General features: G+C 34.0%; 1 long non-coding RNA gene across 2 annotated transcripts in view; it reads left to right on the top strand.

Annotated features, from left to right (window-relative positions):
* The first annotated feature begins 4,048 nt into the window (after positions 1–4,048).
* LOC107059654 (uncharacterized) overlaps positions 4,049–17,945 on the top strand; it is a 64,045-nt gene continuing 50,148 nt past the window's right edge. Inside the window, exons 1-2 of one of the 2 annotated variants that reach the window (XR_001472808.1) lie at positions 4,049–4,515; positions 13,128–13,297. This is a non-coding gene — a long non-coding RNA (uncharacterized lncRNA). Of the gene's footprint in view, positions 4,516–13,127; positions 13,399–17,945 lie in introns of those variants that run through there. The other variant, XR_001472807.1, reaches the window with a different exon arrangement.

The following is a 17,945-nucleotide window of genomic DNA, read 5'->3' as shown; positions in this document are numbered from 1 at the left end:
GTACACCATGGTTTACCACACACGACCAAAGGGCACTCCTTCTTCTCTCCCAAGTGAGAATCGCAAAGGAAAGAAGAAAGTGAGTAATGATAAGATTATGGGTAAAACTATTAAGAAAGACATTCCTCCAAACAAGTCGATCCCAAGTTTGGAACAGAAAATAAAGGATTTAGAAGAAGAGATATCTGATATGCATGAGTGGGCTAAGTTGTTACTCTCTGTCAATCTCACTTTGGAGACAGACATGGATAAGCCGCCTGTCACAAGTCAAGCCATTTTTCAAAATAATCCTCCACCAGTTCACCCTACTTCTCAACCTCAAAATCAACTAAGCTCCATTCAAATGCCTCCAAAGAACACTCACTTCCCAAATTACCTATATCCTCCCCAACATCCCGCCTGTGCTTCTAGACCTCCATATCTCACTCTGCGACTGCAGAATCCCACCATGCAAGCTCATCTGCATATAACGCCTCTACACCAAGTCCCTTGGTATTGCGCGCCTCTCATACCATTCCAAATTCATCCATATCAAATGCCTCCTCCTCTACTATATCAACAACCCACCTATCCTGTCCACAATGTCAAAACCCTCACTCAAACTCATATTCGCAAAAAACTTATTCAATGTTGAGAAGAAGCCCATCAAAATTTATGCTTCTTTAGCCGAATCATTTCACCAACTCTACAAAAGGCTTAAAATGGCTAACTGTGTGACTCATATCCCTGCCAACAATCCAGACACTCAATCCAAGCGGTATGACCCAAACAAGATTTGTGACTATCATTCAGGGATGGAGGGACATACTACCGAATCATGTCGTGCTCTAAGAGACAAGATTCAGCAACTGATTAAGGCTAATGTCATACACTGGACAGACCTTGTGCCAAAGGAGTCCCAATAGTGAACATGTCGAAGTCCATTTGAAGCAGTTTCCAATAAGGGCTTGCGCCATTTAAGTTTAAGTTTTCTATATTCAGGTTCCATTAATTTCTGATAAGAAAAGTACCCATGTTAGCATGTGGACAATAAAGTTGGTCAGAATCTATCATTTTAGTTGTTGCTCAACAGTGTTCCTTTCAATGTCTTGAATTATGCTCTTTGTATTTGGAACTACGTCAGACCTGATTCTCGTTTAAGAGGGGATACGTAGGCGCTCCTACGGAGTTCGCTCTTATTCTAATAAAAAAAATCATTTTCCCCTTCTATTGTGTAACTAGGGCAAATATTTCGAGAAGGACTCAAAAATTCTATCAAAAGAGCATTCTTCTTGTAAGTCAATACTGGGGAAAAATTTTGAGAGGGTCTCAAAAATTACATCAAAAGAGCATTTTCCTACAAGCTACAATACTGGGGTAGAATTTTTGACAGGGTCTCAAAAATTCCATCAAAAGATTATATTTTACTCTCAAGAGAGGACCCTAACAATCCCATTCATCTACGAATAATGAGACTGGGGCAGAATTTTTTAGATCTTCTCAAAAATTCAAGAACACTACTTTTGGTCTACAAAAGGAGCATCAGAAATTCTAAAGTTCTACACTGGGGTAGAAATTTTGGAGGGATCACAAAATTTCTTAAAATATCGCAAAGATCGACCTTCGAGCAAACATCAAAGGAGCATATTGTGTCAAATCAGGGATACAGATCAACCACCCATTAAACTAACTATTTTTCTTCGAATGCAAAGAATATAGGTACATATACTAAAGAAATTTCAACATCGCATGACTGCTATTAGGCTCGACATATCGCTAGTAAAGGGCGCCCTATCCTCCCAATCAGACGGAAGGATCAAACTACTTTATATCATGCCCCAAAAATCGACATTCAACTGCACCCACTCCTTACAATAGGACGAAGGGTCAAGCTACAATATTCTGAGCTCGAAATTTGTCAACAAATCACACTCAATCCTTCAATAAGGCGAAGATCTATGCCCTCAATCAACTATCGCATGAGCCCGAGAATTTCATTGAGCCCGAAATTGCATTGTGCCCGAAGATTGCATGTGCCCGATACTACACTGATCCTGAAATTGCATTGTGCTTGAATATTTCATGTTCTTGAAGATTGCATGTGCCCGATATTGCATAGTGCCCAAGAAATTCGTTATTCCCGAAGATTGCATTGTGCCTGAAAATTACATTGTGCCTTGAGATTGCATGTGCCCAAAGATTGCACTGTGCCCAAATATTGCATTGTGCCCGAGTATTACATTATGCCCAGAGATTGCATGTGCTCGAATTGCATTATGCCCGAAGATTCCATGTACCCGATAATGCATGTGCCCAAGATTGCATATTTAAGCCAGAGATTGCATTGTGCCCGAAGATTGCATGTGCCTGAGATTTGCATGTGCCTAAAAATTGCATTGTGCCAGAATACATATGTACATGTTCACTTTCAAATCAAGACACAAGATGCTCGAATTACACCAAAATAGATACGCTTTCTCTACTCATTATTTATATTCTTAAGGGGTCATCGTCCAAAGGCATTATCTTTTATGTCCTGCGGACATCATTTCATGGCCTGAGGATTTACTTCATGCTTATCAAGATAAATTTAAATCAAGTCACAAGTGTCAACAGATGCTCGAATTACAGATACGCTCTCTTTACTCATTACTTATGTTCCTAAGGCGTCATGGTCTAAAGGCATCATCTTTCATGGCCCGCAGACATAATATCATGGCCTAAGGATTTAATTTTTGTCTATCATGATCTAAAGGTGTCATAGTCTAAAGGCATCAATTTTCATGGCCCACAAACAACATTTTAATGACCTGAGGAATTAATTTTGCATATCATGGCCCTAGACTTCATAGCCTAAGACATCATTTTCATAGTCTTAAGGTAAGTATCACGGTTGAATGGGAAATTGCATCATGTTCACATTTACCGTTCATTTGATATATATGCTCTAATCACTTTATTTAGTCGTATTACAAGCTACAGACTTGCAGAGACTGATATATTACAGATGAGATCAATCTCCCTCTCAGCTACGATTGTCAAGCTTACATATTTATCGCAACAAAGGCCCTCTCAACTCGTTGCTACTTGTATTACTGTTATTCATTTGATTCTTCACTACTCGCATTACTTCTTTTCATTTGATCCTTGCTTAAGTTAGAAATCGCTCTGTCATGCTCTTCTCGCTACTCGAACCTTATCCACTCAAGCTGTTATCGTTTCCATTCTAATGCCTTAGCGATACTTCAAATTTTAGGAGGCTCATTTGTTCCTAAATCTAGAACTACACATGACCTGATTTTCGTATAACCAGAGATATGTAGGCGACTTAATACCAAAGTCTCGGTCATACCCCTCTCCAACTCTATATCTTTTCAATTGATCCATTGACATCTCTTGATGGTCGGACAAAATCGGCTACTAAGTCAACGTTGGTTGCCCGATAATTTAACCTTCATTCTCAAGCAACCAAGGGGTACTTGTTGACACCCAATTTTGATCGACCTGTAACCCTTTCGAGAGTACTATTCGATTAAGTACGCATTTTAAAAAACATATTTCGAGTTTAAAATTTTAATCGATTTTGTCTAAAAATTACATATTTTAGTATATATGATTTATAAAAAATTATTATTAAATTATTTTATTATTATTAAACTATTATATTTATCGCTAATTAAACTCGAAATAATTACTTTACTCAATTATTTTAACATCTAGATGTGTTAAATTTATATGAAAATATTTTAATATATGTAGGATTTTATTAATTAAATAGCTTCTCCTTTATCTCCTCCTAAATCATTTAAATAATAGCCTAGTCTATTCAATTTATTTCAATTATAGCCATTTATTGATTTCAATTGTGGCCTATTCTTATTCCAATTTTCAAGACTCCAAATTCTCATTCAATCTCATTCGTCCATCTTAATTCATCCAACTCAAAGAACCGATCTTAGCCTTTCATCAGAATTAAATCAACGGCCTAGATCCTTTAATTCATTGTTTCCTTTAAACATCAAAAGACCCAAACCCCTTAGACTTCATTCTTTTCTCTCATCTCCCAAAAAGTCCACCGCCTCATCTACCTCTCTGCCTCATCTTTGTCGGCGAGGATGGCCACCACGCAGTCCGGTGGCAGCCTCCTCTCTCCTGTCGCTTCTCCGTCTCCCCTCTCGCACCAGCAACTCTAGTGAAAGCCGCCGAGCAGACCACTGGTAAGCACCGGCAGCAGCAGCGAAAGCTCGTTGCTCTCTCTCTCCCTCAACTGCTCCGTCCATCAGGGACGAACGATAACAACAAACTCCGGCGAGAATGCGAAGCCAACAGCAAGCAGCGAACCACCATGTAACCGACAGCGTTGGTGGAAACTCCAAATTCCACCCTTTTATCTGGTTCCGGCGAAACTCCAGCAGCAGGCGAAGTGAACAACAATAGCCCTAGCAAGCGGCAGCAACAATGGTGCTCCATCTGGCGAACCCCTTTTTCCCAAAAAATTCGAGTTTATTTAAGATGGATGTTGACAGATCCGTCCAGGTTTGCTTCATTTTTCGATTCACTATTTAAATTTTTTTAGCTTGATTATGGTATTCGTGTTGTTGAGTTGCATGTTTTCTCTGTGCGGAGGCCACTAATTATTGTGAGAATTTCGTTAGCTTTGTTTCTCTTAAAAGACATCAGTGTGTTATGATATCTGTGTGAATGTAATCCGCTTCCTTGCTGAAATTGTTGATTTTGGATTAAAGTGCGCCAGTTTGGGTATTGAATTTACTATATTTCTTAAACTGCTTCGTCCTTAATGCTTTCCTTAAATCACTGTTTAAAAAATTCTTCTGTATTGTCATTGCTTGCCATTTTTTGAGTTTGTGGTTTTAGTGGTTTATTGTGCATATAGGTTATTTGTTAACTCTTTTATGGTATATTCTAATATAATTTTGGTTCACTAGGATTGAGTTGCCGTTATGTATCATTACCCTATTTCGTAATTAAAGTTTGCTTTCCCTTGTTTAAATGTTGGGACAGACTTCCTTACTTATCTTTTAATATGGTAAAATTGTGATTGATTTTCCTTACCTTATTTAAGAGTTGATTGCTTCTTACTTGTTGATATTTGGTAAAAATAGGATTGATCTGTCTCTCCGTTTAAGGAAAATAATTTCAACCGAATCAAAATAATCTCTTTTACCTTTTCCGCCTGCCCTCTACCTGCTATATAAACAAACATTTTTTCATTCATTCTCTGACGGTGGAAGGCTTTAACAATAAACAATCACTCTTTCTCACTCACAAAAATAAACCCAAAGAGTTGTTAGGTCGTGCACCGAAACCTATTTTTTGCGAAAAATGGGGCGCGACATTGATCAATTTTCTTTAGAGAACTGCTTTACTTATTTCATGTGTCGGATTCATAAATCCACTTGTAAGGTTTGACACGATGAAATCTAATAAGCTTCTCAAAAAGACATATCATCAATCTCTATATCGGAACATGGATTTCGTCAACTAACCTATTATTTCACCAATATATATTATTATCATCCAATCTACTAGGCATACTGACCCATCTTAGAATCTCACCTTTTAATAAATTAAAACGATAATTCACATATATAGATCATAATATTTATATCAGGATTAAGAATATAAGTACATTTAATAGCTTAGAGAATATGTTTTTGTCAGTCAGTCTAAAACAACTATTTCTACTCGGTCCCGTTCAATACATACAAAATGTACTGGCACAAGAAGTTGGAAATATACCCTTCCCATAATCAAAATAAATTACATATAATCTTATGCTACAATTGTACTGATGGCATGTCCAATTCTCATCATAGATTGTGAACGAAAATTTTTATACTTATAAGAATCGATGATTTAATCTTCTGTGTATAAGCTAAAGCTCTATACACTAAATCATCTACTATATAAGTAAATAAAGACCATAAACGAACATATGATCTATTAAAAATGAATAAATAATTATTCTATGATAAATACTATATCTAAATACATGGTTAATAGTATGTATTCCAACAGTACTATCTATATTACACTTATACCAACAAAGATGAGGATACAACCACCTCACAATCTTATAACTATATCTAGGTTACCATTCTTTCAAAATTTTCACAATATGAGGCCAACTCCTACGTACATCTGGAAAACAAGAAAATCTGGTACAAACAAACTTATGAATAGTATGAGAGCAGTAAGAAATAATTTTCTCATAACACCAATTTCTGATCAAGTTGGAATAGATATATGGTGCCTAGACTAGACCACGTAGACCATCTTGACTTTTATCTCCATATATAAATATAAAATACTATGTAGCACAATGCAAATTTTTTTTAAAAAAATCTACTTAAAATATGATTTGATAAAAGTATGTAATAATTCTAAAACTAATCATTCTTTTTTAAAAAACCAAATCAATACATTTTATGTCAAAATAAAGTTTAAAAAAATTGTATTAAATTTAACATAAACATGAAATTTATGACCTAACTGACACTATCTATGGAGCCTCAAACAAAAACCTCATGAATTCTACATGACAGGGACTTCCTAGCTAATCCTCAAAACAACAAACAAATAAATACACAATTGAATATGAAGAAAAGAAAATATTCCATGAAACATACCAGAGCTAACCAATATCTGTTGGAGAAAGAGAAGGCCCTACCTTGTAACCTGGTCATTTCAAAAATATGTATCAACATTGACATAACCAATGTAGGTCGCAGGTAAATGAAAAGTTAGCACACCCACAGATATACTCAATGAATCGCAATAATCCCTTCACTAAAGCTGGAATGAGACTTAGCAAAACATGAACGCATTATGTACAAATTCTTAAAACCATGAGAACATTTAAAAGCATTTGAATTTGAACTTTAATGTTGTTAAGAATATTCTTTACAAAATGTTAACATGAGCTTGAAAAAAGAAATTTCTACTTGAAAAATATCACTTGACTCTAACCTTATTCTTTATTTAAGTCAAAATATGATCAATATGACAGTTAATCCCATTCTGATCGACTAAGCCATCTATTTGTGGTGCCACAAAATTTGACCATGTTTCGCTAGATTCATTCATAGTGCCTCAATAAACGATACACTAATCTCCTACTTTGACATAATGAATTGTGGAGTAAATCACAATCAATTTTGAAATGAAGTAACTATGATAGAAAATAGAGACATAACTTGGTTGGCGCTGTAAATCTTAAAGAAACAAGAAACAAGAAGCCTAATTTCAGTCAGCGTCGAAGGTCTTTAACGGAGTTCATTGCACTACATTGGTGTTTGCTTAAGGTTGTCATGAGTTTGGGTAGCCATAATAGGCTACATACCTATCGCCGAAGGATCTAGGTCATAGAAGGATTGAGTTTTTGGTATTAGAAGTAGGAGAGACAGAGAGAGAGACATGTAACAACAATAACGAGACATTATCAATGTTAGTAGTAGGAGTACTAAACATGTCTCTATAAAAGAGACAATCGACTAAAATTTCATAAAGAAGACCTAAATGTAATTTTAGTAATGTTAATGGTATTAGCAATGGTGAGGGAGGGATAGTAAATGCTTATGGTGGAAGAATAAAGAAAGGTAAGGGGCATAATGGGTTGGAGCACTGAGGTGCCATGTTATGTGGTGTACACATCATCAAAATATCAGTATCACATAAGAATGTATGTTTCCACATTGGACAATCCTAAATCCTCATGAATAAGGGGTATATTTGAATCATCTAGGTAATTGTAGGTAGCGGTGTTTACAAAAAACAAATAAACCGAACCAAGCTAAAAATCAAATCATTTCATAAAAACTCAAAAAAAAAAAATTAGGTTTGTTATTTAATATTAAAAACCAATAAAATTTGGATTGATTTTGATTTTATGTAAAAGAGATATCAAACCAACTATACTATTTAATATTTATAATTTTACACATATTTTCAAATTTTATAACATATATTATATTTTATTCTTTTGGGAATTATTAAAAAAAATAGGTAAAGAGCAAATGTTCAAGTGGCACAAGTAAGGATGGGGAACCAAGAACTGCTCAACTTATTCTATATTCTCCACTTCTAGTTCTTTCACCAAATAAGGTTTATACTCAATCAATAACCGATATCATTATATTTATGCTTTAACTATTCCTTGTTATTGTCATTGAAATTTATGTATGTAAAAGTATGCTTTATATTGTCATGCTCAAGAAAGCACATTGGTTCCTAGTCAAGCGATGAAGCAGCTCATCAATATAGATCAGGACGTCGAATCAAATTTTCAAAAGGTTCAGTCATTCTTGAAGTCTTTACCAGAGCAGCATCCCAGCCAACAATCCAGCCTCCAGATCAATAGTACCACTTCTTCACCGCAAATTCACGCAAAGTTGATATTTGAATGCTCCATCAGACTGCCTTTGGAGGTATTTGATGATGACCCGACAAAATAAAAGGAAGTGCATGATGCAATTATTGCATTAAATGATAATCCCTCATCATTGTTTAGCGATGAACAAGCCAAGCAATTATGAAGAATCAAGTTTGAATTCCCTTTCATGGTTAAGAAATGGAGGGACATGGCACGATCCAAGTCAAGTTGCTAGCAGTTCTTGACCAACTTTGAAGTGGACAGGAAAAAACTGGATGATTGGATTAGATCAGAACCAAGGTTAAAGGTTACTCGAGAGTTGGAAGAACGACTCAAGGTATAAGGACCAAGCAGAAAGATATCATGGATGAACGACAAGAATGGTCTTGAAAATCTAAAAAAACTCTGGTTTACCATGGATGTTTGTCTACAATCCATCCATCTGCACTTCTGTTGTATCCAATTTATTGCTGGTGCTTTGAGATTTTCCAGAACATTTTTGTCATTCATCCATGATTTCTTTCTGCCTAGTCCTTATATCTTGAAGTCGTTCTTCCAACTCTCAAGCTTCTTCCTCCTTTTCCTCATACGCATCCTTCAATCTTAGTTCTTATCTAATCCAATCATCCAGTTTTTTCATGTCCTCTTCAAAGTTAGTCAAGAACTCCTGGCAACTTGACTTGGATCGTGCCAAGTCCCTCCATTTCTTAGCCATGAAAGGGGATTCAAACTTGATTCTTCGCAATTGCTTGGCTTGTTCATCGCTAAACAACGATGAGGGATTATCACTTAATGAAATAATTGCATCATGCACTTCCTTTTCTTTTGTCGGGTCATCAGCAAATACCTCCAAAGGCAGTCTAATGGAGCCTTCAAATATCAACTTTGCGTGAATTTGTGGTGAAGAATTGTTACTATTGATCTGGAGGCCAGATTGTTGCCTGGGATGTTGCTCTGGTACAGACTTCAAGAATGACTAAACCCTGTGGAAAGTTGATTCAACGTCCTGATCTATATTGATGAGCTGCTTCATCGCTTGACTAGGAACCAATGTGCTTTCTTGAGCCTGACAATATAAAGCATACTTTTACATACATAAATTTCAATGACAATAACAAGGTAAAGTTAAAGCAGAAATATAATGATATCAGTTGTTGATTGAGTATAAACCTTATTGGTGAAAGAACTGGAAGTGGAGAATACAGAATAAGTTGAGCAGTTCTTGGTTCCTCATCCTCACTTGTTTGTTTATGTTATCATGGGCAAGAAACTAGTAACTCATTTTTTACAAGTGCAACATCTAGTAAGCACGTATTGGTGTCGATTCGCTACAAAAGTTTGATGGCTCCATTTTGTTATTTAAGTGATGAAAAAAATAAATGAAGTTTCTTTGATTTGCTTAGATTATTCACTTTTGAGCAATGAGTTTTTTTTGTTGTTGACTCCTTTGGTGATCCTCCGATTTATAAAAATTAGATCATCCCAGTATTGAATATCTTGCAAGAAATTACAACATTTTTTAACAAATCAATCAACCTTATTTTTTAAATTTTTTTTGATAAATTGGGAGAATTGAACTCTGCAAAAAGCTGACTTAATTGGTTTAACATGATTCTTCTATTTGAAAATCTGACTTAATTGGCTTTGTCATATTTTCCATAAAACTGACTCAAATGTACAAACAATAACTATCTAATAAAAGTTAATTAACTATATTGCATGTCAACTTGAGATCTATATATTTTGGTTTGATTCCCCATTTTATCAATCAGTGGGTTCGAGTTCCCATTGATCATCTACTTGTAAAATGAATTTGTAAGAAAAGAAGAGAACAACAAAGTTCGAGGCTGGAATAAATTCATAGTCTTTAAAAAACTAATATAAAAGTTTCAAGTAAACAAAACTTGTAAAAAAAAAGTACAAAAAAATAGTTTTTTATTTAATCATCTGATCGAGCCTACACCCTAAATGTTTCAAATAGTAGAATTTATCACCAAATATGGGACTTAGATCTATACTAACTTCCACTCATTCTACTATAAAGTTGGTTGGTGATCAAGATGAGTCATGCATAACAAAATCAAACGGGCAGTTAACTATCAAAAATGAGTAATTTTAGATAATCGCGAAACAATACGATACAATAATATCATACTACCAACCATTGCCACTAAAAATACAACACATATTATTCAAGACTGTTGATGATGAAAAAAACAAAAGAGCAACAATAGGTACATCATCTCATCTTTAGACAGAATAACATATATAATTAAAAAAAACTTACTCTTAATCTTTAGAAGCATTAGCATCAATATCAAACCATCAACTCCACTTTGCAATATCAGTTGCACTTGATAACAGTTTTGAAATCATGAATTTTATGAGAGATGAGTTGCAGCAAGTGTTGTTTACCAATACTTGGAACCCAAAAGTCACCACCGATACACTTTAGCTAATGTCATTATATTTTTTCCCAGAAGTTCCATTGCAATTTTGACCCCCCCCCCCCCCCCCTCTCTCCCTCCCTTGAAAACCTTTATGACAATCAGGAACTATCAAAATTCCATATGAGGTAAGAGAGCCACACAAGAAGAGTCCCCCCCCCCCAATTCGTATCCAAATTTAATACTAGAGAATCAATTGTTCCATATATTAAAAAGGATATTGTTGCATCATTGTGATCTTGTGAGATGAACATATCGTTTTGATAAGCACTAGTGTCACCCCCCTACGGGTAATTAACAAACGCAAAGAAAAAGCTTATTTAGAAATGAATGATTTACTACAAGAAGTAGTTTTTTCAAGAGGTCATGCAGGGGCACATGGAGCAGGAATAGAGGAAGAAGTAGAAGTAAAAATAAGATCAAGAGTAGAGGACATATCAGGAAGTTAAGGAGAAGAAAGAAAGAGATCTTCGGAGTGTAAGTTAGTTGTGGGAAAATATGTAGTTGGAGGGAGACGAGAATGAAGATGAAGGCTTTTTTAAAGATGGGGAAGCAAAAAGTATGGATTCAAATGTCTCTCAAAAAATTTATTAAGCATTGAAGGGCTTTAAATTGCCAATTTGACCACATAATATTTAGAAATCTGCAATTCAAAATTCAAAAAATCTAGAATTTTTCAACAACTAAAACAATCGAGTGAAAAATTAAATTTCAAATCTATCCTAAACCTAGGTAGTTTATTATATTAAAAATTACTACAGTAACTAAAGTAAAATTCAACACTCCTCCTTTGCTTTAATTACTGCAATTGAAAAAATGATCCTCCTCAATTTCTACTTTGACAGTTGATGCTGAATTCTATTCATTGTTTTTTAACTTTAAAAATTTCTTCTTTTTAACCTTCTTCTTTTGGTTTTGTGCTTAAAAAACGCCCTCAATAACCTTGTCATATCTAAAAGCACTTTTGAATGTTCATTAATATGAACTTTTGTAGGATTTGCAAAATATTATTCTTAGAATATTTCTTTCATCACAACATCACATATCATTCATATAGGTATCAAAATATGAGTTATGCTCATCGACCAAATTTAATAGTTTTCGTGTGTGGAAATTTGTGAAGCATTGAAAGAGAGATTGTTGCTTGCCATTTTTTGAGAGTGTAAAGAACATTGTCAAGATGGAGAAAATCTGATGAGTTGGGTGATCAAATATAAGAAACATTAGTAGATGTACCATCTCGTAAGTGAACTCTACTGGAACTACAGGAAGCAACATGTTTAGGATTTTCAATGAGGTCCAATCTACAAGCCATGAAATTTGTTTCTCTTGAAGGCTCCAACCCTTTCTTTTGAAACTAGGGTCATCGCTCACATCATGGCTACCACTCTCCTGCCTCATGCAAGATCTATGTCCTCCCTTACTTAGCATGATTCTCTCCTTACCTACTACCTTATATCCAAGTATAAACTTAAGCTTTCCTCTTTTGTGCTTAACTATATGATTGAAGTTGCTTTTGATCCTCACAAATTGCATTATGGCATGGTCATCTCACATATTTTTGATGCAAATAATATCAATTTGGTTGAAATCCGTCCCCTTCTTATCAAACAGTGCTATAACTCTAAGGCTTTCGTCAGTATGGAGGATTCCTAGGTTCTCTAGCATTAGTTTGATGCTACTGTAGTTGCCATCTCCTCTAAGGTCAAAGCTCCTAATTCCTTTTTTATTCTCTTGGGCCTACATGTTGATATTCTGGCCATGCTTGCTGCCATGGATGAAAAACTTGAGTCTTTCACGGACATTCTTATTGGCACCCAATATCAAATGTAGAAGGTCGAAGAAGCCACTTAGTTCTTTTAGTGAAAGTGGTGCTTTATTTAAAATTACAAATTTGAAAGGTAGATGTGTTTCATTACCTCTTGATGGAAGACTGGTGCGATGCAAGTAATTTTGAATGATTCACCATGAGTTTCAACTAACAGTGGTTAAGTAATTCTCACTCTAAGGAAATGGTTGTATTTCCTCTCCTCAGAATTCTTCTTCTATCACACCTCAGTTTTAAGCTTATCTCGATTTGTCTTGTAGCGAGAATTCACATGTATAAAATTTATTTAAGATTGCAAGTAAGCTATACTAATAATGATCCTTGGTTTCATGATAAAAACGATACATATCAGAGTTAAAGTCATGCATTAGTTCTGATGGAGAAGGAATGGCATATAGGTATATACTTGAAATGAACCAGAAGCATATGTTCTCATTATATTATAACTGCAAGTTATTAATTAGTAATCTTTTACCTTCAGCTACAAATAATATTTGACAAGAAAGTTTAACCTGAGATCAACATGGCGATCAAGGCTTGTCCAATATCACTAACTTTGGAAGAAAGGATTGGACACGGATAACTCAGTTCTAGGAAGAAATCCATTTAAGAAATGATTACCAATATTCATATATATTCAAATGGCAAAAGGTAATAATCTGGTTTGTGGCTTTGAAATCTTGTGTTTTTATATTTACATGTGTAATTTGTATATTTTGCGAGGCAATCCTAATGATCCAAATTATCTCAGAGTTGCAAATTCTACATATTTTTCTAGGATTAGTGAATATATACTTGTAACCTTGAAGTCTAATGCCTATAAATTTGTTTCAGAAAGCCCCCAATATTAATGCTTGAAAATCAATTCGAGCATATAGATAAGAAATTACAGCCTTTTACCAAGTTATAAGGGTGGGGGTAGCACTTGTATAGTGAAACCTTAAACCCATACCTCATAAAATTAGTGTGTTGTTCAACTTCTCTCTGTTTTATCTGGTTAGCACGCAACCTAGCTATGTAAAGATTAAAGAATTTTTTATTGAGGTCCCTTTTATTTCTAATTGCGGAAAGTCTAAATTTGTATAATTTATATTACCATTTATTAAGTGTTTTTCTCTTTGATATAATCCCTAGTTTGATTTTAATAGGTATGACTTATTTAATGTTGTATGGAATTTATCATTAAATTATAATTCACTATCATCAATATTTGAGGCACGATCTTGCTCCCATAACTAGCCACCACGAGCATCGACAACCACTCCATACATTGGTGTAGAAAATGGATAGGTTGGACTAAAGTTGGGCAGGTTAAGATGATCTGAAATAATAGATGGGTCAACACCCAATCTAGTACAAATCAATCTTGGGGCTAAGATAGGCCGGGTCAAGTTGGGCTGAATGATATGTCATAACCCAACCCATCCAATTTGACTCAAATTTTATTGTTTTCTTTTATACATATCAATAAATTTTCATACCCAAATATCCAAAGAAATCTTCATAAATAATTAAGTATTACTCCCTCCAACCCAATTTATATGACGTAGTGTGATTAGACACAAATTTTAAGAAAGAATAAAAGACTTTTAAAACTTGTGGTCTAAAATAAGTCATAAATATTTTATGGCTATAAGTCATCTTATTAGGGTTAAAATGAATAATTTAAATTAAATTGTTACTAAACACATAAATGTTTCCTTTTTTAGACGGTCTATAAAAGAAAGTATGTCATATAAATTGGGACAGAAGCAGTACATATTATAAGATTTTTTGAATTTATCTACTTGTACAACTACAAATTCTTTTTAAAAAAAAACACTAATTTTAACTAAATATATGAAACAAAATAATGGGTCCAGCTTTGGATGGAGGATAGGGTCAAGTCTCGAGTCCGTATTTGGGTCGGTTCTTAGATCGCCTCTTGAGTAGGGGTCGGTTGGGGTTTTAAGATACAATCAGGTCTCAATTTGAGGTTGTGAGACCATAATCATCTTGTGTATATCTTGGTCATTAAAACTAATGTAGAGAAAACATAACCCAAGTAAGGCGTGAGATAATAACCATCTCCTGTGGAGGTGGTAGAAAGATAAATCTCATGTGTACTTTATACATTAGAGATAAAAATTGAGAGACTTTATCTCATACAAAGATCATCGTTGTTTAAAAATTGAATTTTAAAAAATCATACAAAAATCATAAATATATCTATTCAAGATACAAAATAGACTAGATGAACTAATTTTTGATTGAAAGTAAGTCAATCAAGCAAACACAAAAATGTAGCTCCGAAAGTAGATTAGTGTAATGTTATAAACGGTAGAATCATCTTGACCGATAAAATATCAACAAAGGGTTCACATTATTACAATAAACCTTTCAAAGCACTTTATTGACTCCATCTCAAAATCTGTCATGGAAAACCGAAAATTAGAACCAAATGACAAGAGAATCAACACTTGCAAATAAAGGCTGAACTGACAATATCTAACAAAAATGAAGGGAAATCACTACAATGAGTAGTGGACCGTACTAACATTAATTATTTGATAACAAATAACCAAGAAGAAAATTAATGGAAAATTATCAACCTAACTCATTAAATTTTAGAAAATTGTTGAGGCCTACATGAGACACAACGTGGAAAAATAAATTAAGTTGAATTACCTTGGAGTAACCATTAAGCATATCTTGCACAGTACAACTAGAAGAGCGCCTCCTACAATTCTCAATTTTACATTGACATGAACCTTCGTGGATTGTGTCAAGAGACAATTCAACAACAACCTAATTATAGGATGTTGGTGGCAGAAGCGGAGAAATTTTATTTCACGAATAGGGACCAGATCAGAAATAATTTGAAATTATGTTTGAATCTAAAAATCCATACTTTCTATATCCTGTTTAGTTTTCATTTCTTATACTAAGATCTAGAAAGTATTGATTAGCAGAATAATACTATTTCAAATTATTTATGATATTATCCCTGTTCGTGAAATATAATTTTTCCTCTTCTGAACCAACATTCTATAAATATTTAGGTTTTAGTGGATTTGTCTCTTACAACTATCCAAAAAGGTTCATGGAAATATAAAATTTGGAATCGTAGGAGGGGTCCTTTTGGTTTTATTGTGCAAGATATGCCTAATAGTTATTCCAAGGTAATTTAAATTAATTCATCTTCCCACTTTGTGTCTCGTGTAGGCCTCAACAATTTTCTAAAATTGTATGATCTAGGTTGATCATTTTTCATTAATTTTCTTTTTGTTGATTTGATATCAAATAATTATGGTAAGTAAGATCATCTACTCATTGTAGTGCTTTTCCTTCATTTTGGTTAGATATTGTCAATTCAACCTACATTTAGGCTTTTGCAAGTGTTAATTCTCTTGTCATTTGGTTCTAATTTTTTTGTTTTACTTGGCGGATTCTGAGATGGAGTCAATAGAATCATACTTCGAAAGTTTTATCCTAATAATATGAACCGTTTATTGATATTTTATAGTGAAGATGATTCTTCAATTCATAATATTGCACTATCATCTTTTTTCGGAGCTACATTATTTGTGTTTGATTGATTGGCTTACCTGCTATTAGAAATGAGTTCATCTAATCTATTTCATATGGTGAATTTATAAATTTATTATATTTGTATGAGGTAAATTCTGTGTATTTTTATCTCTGTTGTATAAACTACAGATGTGATGTATATTTCTACCACCTCCATAGAAGATGGTTATAATATCATGATCTGAAAGTACCCCTAGTCATAACACGATGCTTAGAGCCACAAGTGACCCCAAGTTAACCTATAGTCTGGCATAACACTAAGATTTGTATAATAAGACAAATGAAAATAAATTATACGAAAGTTGAGCCCAATAGATATATGAAGTATAAATCATTAACCTTAATACTAAAAAGAGAGTTCATTGAACATAACAAAAACCTAAGAACTAACATCTGGCAACCTTCCTGAAAAGCCTCTACTAAGATGAGTTGTTGCGACATACTCTTAGCTAACTTTAATTGTTTGAAAACTTGAAGATAAAACAAAAAACAAAAAACTTAGGGTTGTCCTCGAACGGTGAGGACTCACCAACACTGTTGTTGGGATGATCATAAATCATACTAACTACAAGTTGGGTGCCAAGCGTCTGAATCTATACTGTATAATAATATAGCGAAGAAAGGTATGTGGACAATACTTTGAATGTATTGTGTGTGAGATATGCATTATACAATTATGCTAAACATGCCCAAAATGAAATGTTGAACTAAATACAACCGACATATATAATCTGAAAGGAAATGACCAAGTAGTGAAATATGCAACTGATAAGTACTGAACTGATATAACGAAGTAAAAATTCAATCCAAACTAAAACTGAAATGTGGGAGATACTAGTACCCGACATATAACCATGTGATCAAAACATTAAATTCGATGTATAATACCTGAAAAAAGGCCTAATATACCTTGCTAAGGTATAAGGGTTGGTCTTATCTGAGTGGTACCACTAAATTTAGAGAATGCACCCACAAGGACTACCTGGGCCTACACTAGAACTTAGTTCTGGGATTTGGGTAGACTGACCTTAGTCTGACTTGATGTTAAATACTAGTCCCAACTGAACATAATTGATTAGCTCCTAAGAATGTTTTCATAATCATGGATGTCATACCTGACTGCCATACTACTAGTGAAGTTGTTTTTAATAAGAAAAGTTATCCAAGATTATTGATGGTATTTCGGGTACCATACTAATCGGGAACTTACTTTTGGAAATATGTTCAAAAGCACGTGGATGCTATTCATGTCATATACCTTATTGTTATGAGTCGAAGCTCCTATTCTATGAGATGATTACACATATATAAGTGATGTATTTCTTAATCCTAAGACTTGTAGGTGTATGGGAGACTTGATATGGCTAGAGTAAAATGCATAAAAGAAATGTAAATGAACTGATATTTGGAAAAAAATCTATAAGACTGGACTTGAATCCTATATCATGACTCATGAAAGTGCTAACAATCTAATAATATATATTTATCTGAAAATACCATTAAGAGTATACTTCATCAGAAATCATTCTAATGGTCTGTAAAACTTATAATACTGAAGCTGACTCTGATGTGTGAAACTTAGTGATAGAGACTTTATCTAAAAGCATTCTAAAATATGTGGAAATTGATAAACTGAGTAAAACGCAAATCATGATAATTATTATATTCTGAAGGAAACATGCAATTAAAACAACATAATCCTGAGACATGAAATATCGATATTTTGAAG

The sequence above is a fragment of the Solanum tuberosum genome, unplaced genomic scaffold (assembly GCF_000226075.1).
Source record: "Solanum tuberosum cultivar DM 1-3 516 R44 unplaced genomic scaffold, SolTub_3.0 scf00031, whole genome shotgun sequence".
Taxonomy (NCBI): domain Eukaryota; kingdom Viridiplantae; phylum Streptophyta; class Magnoliopsida; order Solanales; family Solanaceae; genus Solanum; species Solanum tuberosum.
The sequence above is the reverse complement of the archived record's forward strand: the minus strand, read 5'-3'. Positions and strand labels throughout refer to the sequence as shown.